General features: G+C 44.4%; 1 protein-coding gene across 8 annotated transcripts in view; it reads left to right on the forward strand.

Annotated features, from left to right (window-relative positions):
• Nucleotides 1-14,230, forward strand: part of BACH2 (BTB domain and CNC homolog 2) — a 379,241-nt gene that overhangs the window by 232,897 nt on the left and 132,114 nt on the right. The window lies entirely within an intron of this gene.

Raw genomic sequence — 14,230 nt, forward strand, 5'->3', positions numbered from 1 at the left:
TGCCCTGCCACCGCGGAGTCTTTGAAAATGCCCAGAGATAAGTCAACGTTGTTTTCCCTGAAAGTCCTGATACAGAAAAAGAATGAAAGTACAAACACTAACTGGAAAAAATGTCACATATTTTAGCCACTTTGCATCCCTTGTTAGGACGAACCCTGGGTTGGGTTTTTTTTTTTCTTTTTTCACATTTGTGGACTTGTGCGGTAGGTGGAGCAGTGTGGGTGGCCCAGAAAAAGTAGCGGTTAGAATAAGATTTTCCATTTATTGCCCTTTTGTGCATGGCTAAAAATAAGATTCATACAAATCAGAATATGTAATGCAAGCACAATCACTCTGTTAATTCTGATGACTGGCTTGCCCGCATCTTTGCATCTGTCTGGTAAGTGGTGCGTTGGGGGTAATAAATGCGTCTCTCTAAGCAGCAAAAAGTCGGCCACGTTTGGGCACTGTGTGTCTACCTGTGATAGTTGATCAGCATTTTCCCCTCCTGAAGAAAGAAAGACACAACTCATACATAAGCAAATTGTGTTGGCGGAAGGTTGCAAGAAATAGTGACAGGATCCTTGAATCACTGTTTGAGAAGTAATTGCCTTGTTTGAAATGCCATTTTACAACATCCATCTCTTTGGCTCGATGTTAGAAAGTCGTGTCTTGTAGATCCAGAGAACAGCATGGGAGGATCCCTTAGTGGTGCTGCAGAGAGATTGGAGGATGTGTTTGTTTGTGTAGGGACAGGGTGTTGTGGGTGGGGGACCAGGGATGGGCACAGACCTGCTCTATGCACAGATGTCGGAGGGGCAGGTAACCAAGTAAAAACTCCCCTTCATCTGCCAGCCACGTCTCCTGCAACCACAGTAAGGGGTAGCGTGTCTGTCTGTGGCTACAGGAAATACCAGACAGAAGTGGTGTCAACCTTCACAGGGAAATTCGCAACTCCGTGATCCCAGCCATGGTGCTGTCCCCCTGCTACTGGCTGAGTGGCTGTGGCATTTCCAAAGAATGAGGGTGTCTGCAAGTGAAGTGTGTGTCTGCTGAAGCCTTTCAGTTTGATGTCACTTGGGAAATAGGATGAGTCAAGAGGACAGTCATTCCAGAAGCCTCTGGAAACCGAAGACTGCAAATCATATTCCCCACTGGTTGTCTGCAGGCCCAGCAGATGGTGAGGAGGGGTGGTTAGCCTGAGGCCAGAGCTTTGGGGAAAAGAGGACTGATCAGCCTCAGACCTTCACTTAGCTACCTGTTGACCTCGATCTCTTTGTTCAACCTCTCCCAGGCCTGGATGTCTTTAATAAAAAACTGGAACAGGGGGAGTGCCTGCCTCAGAGGGTGCTGGTGGGGAGTAAATGAGACAACGTCCTTGAAGCACAGAGCCAGCACTCAGTAAGGGGGTGGTGATGCTTACTCATGCTGTCGCATCATACGGATGTGGTGGAGGGTTCAGGGCATTCGGCGGCTCCCCGCTCTGCTTGGAGGACACATTTGGGAATTAAGTGAATACAGGATCGTCCCCTTGTTCATTGTTTCTCAATAAGAAGGCGACAGGTCATTTACAAATCATTTGGTTCTTCGTAGGCTACCACTGTTACTTCTGGGGTCTTGGGTTTTTATTTTGCTCTTAAATTAGCGCCGTGAAAGCCCCTCTTTCATCTTAAGGTGAGCACTGTCTCGAGCATAAGCAGTTATTTTTGCCTTCCCACTCAATTTATTTCAGCGTGACTATTTCAGTTCTGACATCTGTGCACATTCTCTGTGATACCTGCTGAGGTACATCATGAAAGAGAGAGTGCTAATGTTGTAATCAAGGAAGGTTTTAAGTATTTCAGTTGGGAATGGGCAAAACTTGAGGAGCAATTAGCTTCCATGGTGGTAGAATTCCCTATAGAAAATGTCACATCTGTTGTCATTCTGGTTACTGATCAATCCTGTAGATAACCAGATGCTGACAAGCAGAAAACAATTACTGTTGCTTCTTTTTGGTATTCTTTGCGAATTATTTTCTCTTGAATGTAATGTATATCTAGCCTTCTAGCAGTCTTTTTCTGCCCACCAAAGTTTTTCATTAAGTAAATATATTGTGTATTTCATAATCAGGGCATCATTGTAGGTATCACTTAACCTTTTTGGTCAACCTTTAGTATTACATGTGAAGAATTACATACATCAGATTACATGTATCAGATTCTTCAGCTTCCTCCATGACCTTCCTGGGATGCAGTTTCTTCATTTATCAAATTAAAAAAAGACATTATGACTGCACCCTGACTTGGCCTCACCAGGGACCTGACAAGAAGTGATAAATGAGACTAAGAAGCTAAGGGATTAAAACACGGTACAGGTATAAAGCAGTGATGGCTTGGTTTTATCAATTGATGTATTTTTCTAGTTTTAAAAATTCTTCTCTCCAAATTTTCCTTTTCATGATCTGTCCTACCACTTCAGTCATGGGTACAACCTTTGATTTGTAGTGTATATGTTAGCATCATCACTGGATTTTCTGGATTTTTCATGCTAAGGACCCTATCAGTCCAGTGAACTGGAGACATTTCTCAGGTCAACTAAATGGGCAAAACCTCTCTTTCATTAGAATGGTACCCAGGGAACAGACTTATGAATCTGGTGGGGCAGGAGCTGGGGCGGGGGTGGAGGTTGCCAGTGGAAGGATAGGGTGGAATTTATGGAGAGAGTAACATGGAAACATGTATTACCATATGTAAAATAGATAGCCAATGAGAATTTGCCGCACTCAGGGAACTCAACCCGGGGCTCTGTAACAGCCTAGAGGGATGGGATGGGGGAGGGAGGCGGGAAGGAGGTTCAAGAGCGAGGGGACATGTGAATACCTATGGCTGATTCATGTTGATTCTTGACAGAAAATAACACAATACTGTAAAGCAATTATCCTTCACTTAAAAATAAATAAACTTTTTTAAAAAGAAGGATGGTACCCAGATTCTTTCAGTGCATCCAGACAGTGCTGCTTTTTCTACCTTTTTTTTCCTCCTTCTGTCGAGTGAAATGGAAGAATGCTTTTCAGGCAGAGCAAATCATTCTAGAAGACTAGCAAGTTCCTAGCATCACAGATAGAGCTTCCCCCACCCCCCCCCCCCCCATGAACACACACACTCCCCATGATCTTTGCCTGTCTTATTGTACTTTGCCACAGACTGAAGTTTCTGTAAAAATGGTAGGCAAAAGGAGGTGATAAATTAGGCTCTGGGTCTGATTTCCTCCCGCACCTTCGTAAGGGATGAGAGAGATTCTGAAATTCATCTCATTGATATACTGCCTGCTTCTTCCTTCATAACAGCCAGTTTTAACCTATCCTTCATGTGCAATTTGAGGGTACTGGCCAGGCTGGGCTCATTATTCCTTTGGTTGAATAATGTAAAGCATTTGCAATGGAGATTTGCTCTAATGATGTATTTTAAGTGCATGTCCATGTTGTTGGTTTAATGCACTCAGTCATGGAATGCTTTAGAGTTTATTGCTAATGGATGAATCCTCAGGAAAATCGGCATTTTCAATCGGATTGACATTTGGAGTGAGAAATAGAAATCTAATGAGAGCATTTCAACCAAGGTTTGTAATTAGGGCTGAGTGGAGTAAATTTGTCCGTGCGCACCCCAGAAGGGCACCGTGGAAGGTGAAATCGCTCACTCTGCGCGAATGAGGCACAGGGGCCGATGGATCGGTGTCAGGCCACGACACTGTAGAGTATGAATGATCCTGCGGCCAGGTGCTGCGCGGGGCATCGAGGGAATTCCACTCCAGTAAATTACGTTGCTCAGACAGACCTGAAGGCATTGTGCTGGGATGAGAGGAGGGAAGGGGAGGCTGTCAGCACCCAGTGGACGATATCACAGAGCTGGCTGCAGGGGTGGACGTCACCGGTTTCCATTGTGCCTGGAGATTCTGTGTCCTCCTTTGTTAATTAGCTTTCAGAGGTTACAAATGGGTACATGTGAAAGCACTCCTGTCTCCTGGGGTATAGGTTTCAATTGACCCCAAGGGAGTAAATGCAAGTTAATTTGTATAAATTGGTTAGTGCTGGATTCTTTTAGTAGCTGGTGATACTACATCTTCATCTATGACCTAGCCCTTGTCTTATCTTATTTTGGGGCTGATCCAAAAATATTGGGTTGGCCAAAATGTGCGTCCAGGTTTTTTGATAACAGCTTATGGAGACCGAATGGAGTTTTTGGCCAACCCAATACATTAGGGGGATGTAGCCATTCTTCTGTCTGTAATAGTGTTTTATTTTCCCCCATCCCTGGCTTCATAGAAACATGCATTTCTTTCATCCTCTTCTTACACATCTTTCCTTTCATCACCTTCCATCCCTAAGGGCAACAACCTTCCATCCCTAAGGCGCATCCCTGCGCCTAACATTTCATTTCGTGAAAGAATTCCAAGTGAAGAACAGTTGATTCCTCGAGTGCAGTTTGTGGCACCAAAAAAAAAAAAAACCACTATTTTTTCATTTCTTCTATTTTCTTTTATTCCCCTGCAGTGAAGTGAGGCTTCACTTTTGGGGGGAAATATTAGGAGAAGAATATAAGAGCATCAATTATGTGGCTGCCTTCTTGGTCACGTTGGAGGTGTTCTGGGTACTTTGTCCCCTTTGACCTCCAGTGCCAGCTCTTAAAAAAGCCAGACCAAGCGCTCGGGAGTTACACGGTTGCCTCTTCATCGGAAAGCAGATGTCCCCTCTGAATGGATAGATATTAAAAACTACATTCATTCTGACTTTCTTAGATCCATGTTACACGTTGTCTTTAGTGAAGTAAACCTGATAAGCATCTCTGATACTCTGTTAACAAGGAGAATGCATGATATTGTACAGAATGTCTTTAAAAGGCTTCCAGACAGCAAATTTTGAGCAACCTTTGTGAAACAGAAAACGCAGATAGCAGTGAAAATAATTTCTTGAGTTTGACTTTTATTCTTTCCAAAATAATACTCCATCAATATCAGGGTATCGCAATTTAGTCTTTATTTTGTAGCCATCATTGCAATCTTATTTTGTTCATCCAAGCATAAAACTTAGTAAAACCAAGATACCTGGAAAACTAGTTTTGAGGGCGGATAGGAGAAACTTTGGTTCATGATAAGATGGTTGATATTTCTGTCTTATGTAAGGTACCACCACTTTAATGACATTTTTTAAAAATGTTGTTAGTTGATGATTCTAAAGTAATCATTGAGTATAAAAGGCATGATATAAAATGTCCTAGCATCATGTGTTATCCTCAGCACACAAGGACTGTGCTTATAGACGTTGCTTTGTTTACTTAAGTGACACAAAAAGGCTGGGACTATATGAGGAATAAGAGTCTCTCCCTAAATAAACTCCCTAGAATTTTCCCGCCTTTGTATTATGTCCATTTTGATGGGTAGTGTGTACCTTATGTCTTCTATTTTCTTCTCATCCATGCCATCATTTGGGAGATGCCAAGTGTTTCGTTGTTGGCCCTAATAACACACATATGAGGTGTTTCTTTGTCCCGGCCTGTGATGCAGCACGCTATCAAAGTACACTTTTTGAGTTTTTCTGAATTGAATTCTGATGGAAGATGTTTAACAGTACCTAAAATATGGCTGGTTTAGATGCTCCTCCCATCTGTAGAGGTTCCTTTGTTCCTGCCTACTTCTCCATGTCTGATTATAGTCTCTCTCTCTCTTTTTTTTTTTTTTACATTAAAATTGGAAAGAGAAAGGGGGAGCTCCTTAGGAGAAATAGGTCTGTGGAGAATTGTGAATCCTCATTCAGAAGCTATTCTTAGTTCTGAGAAATATAATGAACTTGAGCTTTGGGTCCTGCCACATCTCCCATGAATGATCTTGCCATCGTCACCAGCTCGCCCCTTGATTATGTTTTCCCCAAGGACTACTGGTATCTTTCCTCTAATATTCTGAATGAAGCATCTCCCAAGGAAAACATGTCTTGGAAGGAATTGGGTCCTGTTGTCCAGCAGGCCCACCTCTAAGTTTTCGGGATGATTTTTTTTTAATTAATTTATTTATTTTTGCTGTGGTAGGGCTTCACTGCTGCAAGGGCTTTGCTCTAGTTGCAGCCAGGGGCCTATTCTCCGATTGCCATATATAGGCTTCCCATTGCAATGGCTTCTCTTCTCGCAAAGCACCGGCTCTAGGACATGCAGGCTCCTGTCCTTGCAGCTCCTGGACTCGGGAACACGGGTCTGATAGCTGTGGCAAACGGGCTCAGTTGCTCCGGGTGTGTGGGGTCTTCCTGGATCAGGGATCGAACCCGTCTCCTGCATTGGCAGGCAGATTCTTTACCACTGAGCCACCAGCGGAGCTTGGATGATTCTTTATCATTATTTATTTATCTCTGGCTGTATTGGGTCTTCGTTGCGGCACACAGGCTTCTCTCGAGGTGTGGCGCTTGGGCTCCAGAGTCCATGGGCTCCATAGTTACGACGCCCAGGCTTGGGTGACCCACAGCATGTGGGATCCTGGTTCCCCAACCAGGGACTGAACCCCCATTCCCTACACTGGAAAGTGGATTCTTAACCACTGGGCCACCAGGGAAGTCCCCTACTGGGTGAGTCTTAATTGTTCTATGGAGTGCATCTATCCTGCATTACCTTGAAGTCTGCTGTGTCGAAGAAACTTTTCCTGAGATCTTGATTTCCTTGTCAGAAGTCAGCCCATTAATGTTAGCACTTCACTTAACAGGATCGTTATGGTGTTTCCAACTGAAACAGCTGCCACACACTCCACGTTCCCTAGTTCCCAGCACTGCAGAAAAAGAGACTTTTGTTCTGAATTGATGAGGAAAAAAATGCAAACAACAACACCAGCCCTACCACCAGAGATCCTATGAAGACGTGTTCAAATGAACAATAAGGCCGTTTGTTCACAGATGACATAAGGATGTAAGAATTTAAACAATAAGACCTCTTGTGAAATGTGGCAGAATATGCCCCACAAACGTTGTGAAGTTCTCTGTCTCAGGGAAGCCAGTTTTTACACAGGCTTCAAAAAACCCATTAACGTATAAAGCACCTTTTAAAAGAAAAGAAAATCACTTGTCTCGCTATAACATTAAAGCAATTTCTGTTCTGAGGAAAGCTAAAATGCATTCATTTATAGAAAGTACATGCACTGTAATTTATAAAAAGTATAGTACTCTACTAGGGAGTATAGTGCCTCTTCCCTCCTTGGCCTGAAATGCGAAATCCATCATGTGGTCAAGACCTCTCTTCCTTTGAAGAATATTTATTTCTTCAAATGAAAAAAAAAAAAATCCTTAAATCGCTTAGATTCAAGATGAAGTTTGCTTGACAGTAATTCTCTTAAATTCTCTAACACCGATATGCTTTTCGTCTTTCTCTTCTTCTTCTGGGACCCCTCTGTGGGCAAGAATAGAGACACAGACGTAGACGGTGGACTTGTGGACACAGCGGGTGAAGGCGGGGTCGGGATGAATTGAGAGAGTAGCATTGAAATATATACACTACCGTGTGTAAGATGGATAGCTAGTGGGAAGCTGCCGTATCACACAAGGACCCCAGGCTGGTGCTCTGTGACAATCTAGAGGGGTGGGTGGGAGGGAGGTTCAAGAGAGACCAACATATATATACTTAGGGCTGGTTTGCATCATACAGCAGAAACCAGCACAACGTTGTAAAGCAATTATCCTCCAATTAAAAATGTTTTTAAAAATGAATTTTGAAAAAGAAAAAGCCCTCTGACATTGGTGGAACATGGGGAGGGAATAATTCTGCTTTAAAGAAAAATTTCAGTTACTTTTATCTGAACCTTTATCCCCTTTTTTTTTGCCTTGCACTTTTAAAGAAGGTTTGGTGTATTTGTAAGCCCTAACAGGACAATGACAGAGAAATGCAGAGATTTCCTTGTCAGCTTGGATCAGGATCTCTAATGATGTCCCTGAATTATTCCTATCTTGATGATTCTGATGCTTAAAATGTGACCTTCCTACTTCAATAAAGAAAAAAAAATGTTACCTTCCAGGAAAACTCGGAGGGGAGGAAAAAAACACAATTTAACTGGCTAGAGCTGCTCATTGAGCTGACTTAGTATTAAACTCTAAAGATTTTCAAGTATTTGCAGACGGATATATATACAGCATCCTTGCAGAATCCTCTTAATTGAAGAAATGTTTCATCTCTATCTCTGTTGACAGAAAAGATTGCCTACTGATAATTGCTTTGCTTAAGTGTCTGATAATATGCCAGGAATGAGAGCATTCTGTGTTAGGTCATCTTTAATTATGCATGTACCACCTGTCAGCTCTAAATCTACCAGATTACATCCTCGTGAAGTCAGTTTGGGGATGGTTGGAGGGAAGCCGGGGTGATCGCTTTTAGAAACAACAAAATTAGAGAGGAGTAAACATGGCTTATAACCCACAGTTTTTTTTAAGGAGCCTCACTCATCCTCATTGTTCCTGGGCGGGAGTAAGCTCTTGGTGCAACTGAAAGACGTTTGAAATCTCGCCCAAGCTACCTCGAGTGGCAATAAATTGCTGGGTGAGAGGGCGGTAGTCCCATCTGTTGCATTTCCTTTTTGCTCCCTCTCGTCACTGTAAATGAGCCAGGGAAGAGCTCAGAAACATTTTTTATAAGCTATGTGAGGACAGGAAATATGTTAACGATGTTAGATTTCCTACATTTCAGGTTTTTTTTTTTTTTTTCTTTCTGTAGTTGGTTGGCTTTTTTTAGAAGGACAAATGTGGGTTGGAAATAATGCTGTTCCCCTCTGTCAGCTTTTGGTAGTTTTATTCTCACTTTTCAGGGTTGTTTGGGACTTTCTGGTAGGATGTTTAGGGTTCTTTTACTGAGGGTTCTGTTCCCTCTTCTATGCTTTGATAGCATCGTGGATTTGTGAAGAATGTTCCTCTTTGTTCACCTGTCAGAGCTGACAGGGAAGCCTTGAGATCCTGTGCGCTCCCTCCAGAGGAGGAGGTTGGATTCAGCAAGGGGCTGAAGGCAGAGAAGGGATAAGTGGACAGAAGCAGCAGGTGCGTGTGATGACACAGCTAGCCTGACTGCCCTCCAGCCTCAGAAACTGCCTCAGTAAGAGTTTGTAAATAATAAGCTTAGCAAGAATGTGGAATCCTGAAATGCATTATTCCACACTCTGCTGCCTAGGGGCACTGAGGAGAAACCAGATCGGCTCATAAACAGGGGAAGACCAGCACCCCTGTGTTCTGTCAGACACCGTGGTCCAGCTCATGGCCCTGAAGGACCCCTTGGCTGCCTGCCTATACTTGAGGCACCACTTTTCTGAAAATACATTGGATGGAGGACAGAGACTCCATGAACAGGGATCAGGATTGGAAAGCCATCAGAGAGTGTGTCTTATAACCAGTGGTTGAGGGAACTAAGCAGAGTCAGCTTGGAGAAGGGAAAAAGAAGGAGACACACAGTCGCCGCATTGAGATGTACAAAAGACGTGATTATTCCAGAAAAAGCAGAACCAAAAGGTGCAAGCTATAGAGAAAGTGATTTAGACTCAGAACTAGCACTGCCCCACACTGAAATCAGTGGCTCCGTTTGGAACAGTGAACCCCTTTTCCACCTCCTCTTGCTAGAATAAAAATCGTTATCTTTTAGGACCATGTTATGGGGTCGCAAGGAGTCGGACACGACTGAGCTACTTCACTTTTTGGGACATGTTATAGACAAGATACGATGAACCTGAGCTTGGGCAAACTCCAGGAGATGGTGAGGGACAGAGAGGCCTGGTGTGCTGCAGTCCATGGATCAAAGAGAGTCAGACACAGCTGGGCAACTGATCAACAGCAGCAACAGGCAAGGTTAGGGCTCCCGTTGTGGCTCAGTGGTAAAGACTCTGCAGTGCAGGAGATGTGGGGGATACATGGGTTTGGTCCCTGCATGAGAAGATCCCCTGGAGGAGGAAGTGGCAACCCACTCCAGTATTCTTGCCTGGGAAATCCAATGGACAGAGGAGCCTGGCGGGCTACAGTCCATGAGGTTGCAAAGAGTTGGACAGGACTGAGCGACTAAACAACACAATAGGCAAGATTGCTGCGCTGCCTGGCAGCACAAACCAGATAAGCGTAATTTTATTTTGCAAGCTCAGAATCCCCGTTCCACGCGCAGTCACCATCAGGGACGTGAGCACCAGCCTCCACACGGTACCTGGCTGGTCTGGTGCTCGGCCTTCATCTGCCCACAGGTTACAGGCTGAAAGTGGGGATGGTGTCAGGGCCAGGGAGCTGGCTCCTTCCTCTGGGAGCCTGTCCAGTGAAACAGAAGGAGCCCTGGATCGCATCTCAGTTCCCACGCATCCTGGCCTCTTGCTAGCTGCGACTGTGTCAATGACTCCATCAAAGCTTGGAAGCCGCCTTTTCTTGCCAAGCAAAATGGAAAATGAAAGTATTTGCTCCCCAGAGTTACCTGAGGCTTCAACAAGGTAAAGTGTCCGGTGGGTGCTGTCCATCGGAGGGTGCTTGCTCCACCACTGAAGACGCCCGAGCTCGGGGTTGTCACAGGTACAAGGGACAGAATGGCCTTCCTCGCAGGGTTGCTGAGAGCTGGACAGCCAAATAAAATGTCACATATAAAAATAGAACGGCCCATATAAAAGGCCCCAGCACGGTGCAGGTGTTCAGTAATGTCAGCCTCACTCTACTGTCTGGACCTGGAGAGACTGGGAGAGGGCGCCCTTTTCACCCACGTCTGCTGCTCACACCCCCACCAGGTGCTCTTTGACCTTCTGCAGAGGCCTGGCCTGAGGCTCGGGCCCTTCCTGTTCCCTTGTCATCTCACCCCCGAGCCACCTCCTCTCCTCCTCCTTTCTTCCTCCTCCTCTATTTCCTTCTCTTCCTAATCCTCTTCTTGTCTCTGGCTAACTTCCCTCTGCGCATTCTGGGTAGGATCGTTTTGAGGAGCACAAACTTGCAAGTACTTTTCTCAGTCATATTTTTGTTCAAAACAAGAGGTTTTAGGTAGCTTGGGTGGGGGGACCTTTTTCATTTTCTTCTAAATTTGCTTGAGCTTTTTTTTCTTTAGTGTTAACATTTCCCCCTTATCCCATCCCTTGAGCTTGTAGTCACTCACTTGCCAGACACAGGGTAACTGAGTATCTCTGGACTTGGCAAAGTGTCCTTAGCAGTGAGCCTAACCCGTATATTAACCCAGACAGAGCAAACTGCTAAATAAAGAGCCCCAGAATGTCACTTGCATCCTCTTGGTCCCACGCAGTCCTGTGGAAAGGGGGTTGATGGAACAGAAAAGTCAAAAGGCAGCCGAGGTAAAGTTTCAGCCATTTTACTGAGTCAGAAATTGGGGCCCTGCCAGATTCAGGCATCTTATCCATCTATTCATCCATCTGTCCATCTATTCATCCATCCCCCTATCCATCCAGCTGTCCGTTTATCCATTCACCCACTAAATATTCAGGAAACAGGTCCTTGTCTAAGACCCAGCGTAAGATCCTGGGCAGACATGAGGCGGGTGATTGGATTCCTGCCCTCTGCTATTTGAGCAGGTGGATAGTGACTCTTTTCATCTGTATTTCAGTATTCCTGCAGTCCTCTTGATAGGTCTAGTTCAGTAAATGCAGGAGTGACTGTGAAAGTTGTATAATGGAGGGAAGGAAAGAAGGAAAATCCTCAAAGGAAGAAAGGAAATTGTATTATATGTAGTGCCAGGCATGTAAATCGCTACACATGCTAAGTGCAGTTTAATGATTGCAATGAGAACCCAGGGAAACATCACTGCATATGGAAATTTGAATAAAGTTTCCAGGGAAGTAATGCTAATTATCCTCATTTTTGTAGAAGTCAAAATGGAAACTGTTCATTCTCCGAGTACATCCCCCAGAATATGCATTCCTCCTGATTTTTCTCCCACTAAGTGATGTTGCTTTTTACTTAACAGAAGACTGCAGCTTAAAAAAAAAAAAAAAACTGCAGCTTTAGCCCTCCAGTCATTTCTGGTTTTTAAATCAGAAAACTGAATTCTTTCCCTTTTAAGGAAAGCAAAGAACAGTCTGCTTCTCCCCCACCACACCCAAGCACCTTTTACCTGCAGTGTTTCTCTGGGACCATTGACCTGTGGGAGGAAGGTTGCTCTTACCTCTTGGCTCAGCCTGTGACTCAGCAGCTGCCAGATGAGGCGCCCGTTTCCCCCGCACCTCAGCATCTCCACGGGCGGGGTGGGAGGAGGCCCGCTGCCCGTGCGCACCCGTGGGTTGTCCCGACAGTCACGCGAGAGGAGATTTATACAAAAGCGCTTTGAAAACGCAGGTGCTGAATATGTAAAGAATTTTATTGCAAAATGCAACATGTCGGCTTGATTTTTCACAGTACATTTGTGTCTTTCTAAAATCATAGCATAACACCTGAGGTCATTTGCTGTCTGCGAGTTTGTCAACTGCCAAATTCCATTTCAGAGAAGCTTGCGAGGCCCTAAAATAGAAGTCATTTTCCTCCTTTTTTCCCCAGAAAGTTCTCAGGACCTTTGTGTTATTCACAGGCGTGCAGGTGATGGGTGATGTTTTTTCATAAACCAGTGCAAAGACATTTGAGCTGTAACTCCCCGCCGCCCTGGGTTTCCACAGTACTTTGTTCCGTTCTCAGCGCCCGCCCTCAGAGGCCACGGTCAGGCAGAGGATGGACAGCACACACGAGCGACTGTGGCAGGTTGTTGGTATTCAGCCCCACAGTTGTGTCTGGCTCTGCAGCCTCACGGACTGAAGCACACGAGGCTTCCCTGTCCTTCACCAGCTTCCGGGGTTTGCTCAAACTCATGTCCACTGACTTGATACTTTGGCCACCTGATGCGAAGCGTTGACTCATTGGAAAAGACCCTGATGCTGGGAAGGATTGAGGGCAGGAGGAGAAGGGGACGACAGAGGGATGAGATGGTTGGATGGCATCACCGACTCGATGGACGTGAGTTTGAGTAAACTCCGGGAGTTGGTGATGGACAGGGAGGCCTGGCGTGCTGCAGTTCATGGGGTCGCAGAGAGTCAGACACAACTGAGCGACTGAACTGAACTGAACTGATGTCCATTGAGTCAGTGATGCCATCCAACCATCTCATCCTCTGTCATCAGGTGCCAATCTACTTGATAAGTCAAGCTGGGAGTAGGGGCATATCTGGGAGAGGTAAACTAGCCTTTTAAGCAGAATAAGGAGAAAAAGGAGGACACATTCAAGCATCCTTAGTGCTGTCCTACCATATAATATCATGTTTGTCTTATCCCTCTTATATCACAGGATCCTGAGGACAGGGACTTTCTGATTCATCACCACTATATTTAGTGATGTGAGCTTACAATTAATAGGTCTTAGGGAATGGCTGCCTGAGCAAATATATTCTGTATGATCTCATACAAAATTTCAATCTCAAAATCAATGCACCCATTTGAAACAAAACTCAGTAACTTCATTCTATATGTGTATGTGGCATTTTGGGCCTTTCCAGTATTTTTTTTTTAACTCGGGGGAAAAGAAAACAAACAAACGCTGACTTTAGGAGGAGTTCTAGAACAGTCAAAATAAGGAAAGTGATTTTCTTTACGCTTGAAGTATGAACCGAATGCAGAGAGACTTCCAGAAACTCTTTGCAACAGGAAAAGTGGCTGCTAGGGGGCCTGTTTCCACGTATAATCAGGTTTCCCTTTTGTCAGGTTTAATTAGATAACAGAAATTCCTTTTACCCAGCAATCTATACTGTACAGTGATTCAAACATTATACTTATTTTATTACTAGATTTTCCCATTATTTACTAAAATTCATAAGCTCTGTTAGTGCAGAAGTATTTGTCAAATTCTTTGATGTATCTCCAGCGACTATAAGCTTCCCAGTCATGTAGTAGGTGCTTAATAAATGCAGGACACCTGTGTTTGATTCCTGGGTCAGGAGAATCCCCTGTGAAGGAAATGGCAAGCCAATCCAGTATTCTTACCTGGAGAATCCCGTAGACAGAGGAGCCTGGTGGGCTTCAGTCCATACAGTCGCAAAGAGTTGAACATGACTGAGCAACTAACACCTTCAATAAATATTGCCCAAGTGAGTGAATAGCCAACTGTGTCAAGTCCTATGCTGGATTCTGGAGGCTCGAATGATGAATAAGGTATAGTCTTTGCCCCCAAGAACCCCATCATCTAACTAGGAAGACAAACATATGAAGACAGTCATTATTGGAGAGTGGAAAAGTAATGACAAGCTATGCAAAAATTATTTATTTGTTATTATTGTGGTTATTA

Source organism: Dama dama, chromosome 28, assembly GCF_033118175.1.
Source record: "Dama dama isolate Ldn47 chromosome 28, ASM3311817v1, whole genome shotgun sequence".
Classification (NCBI taxonomy): Eukaryota; Metazoa; Chordata; class Mammalia; order Artiodactyla; family Cervidae; genus Dama; species Dama dama.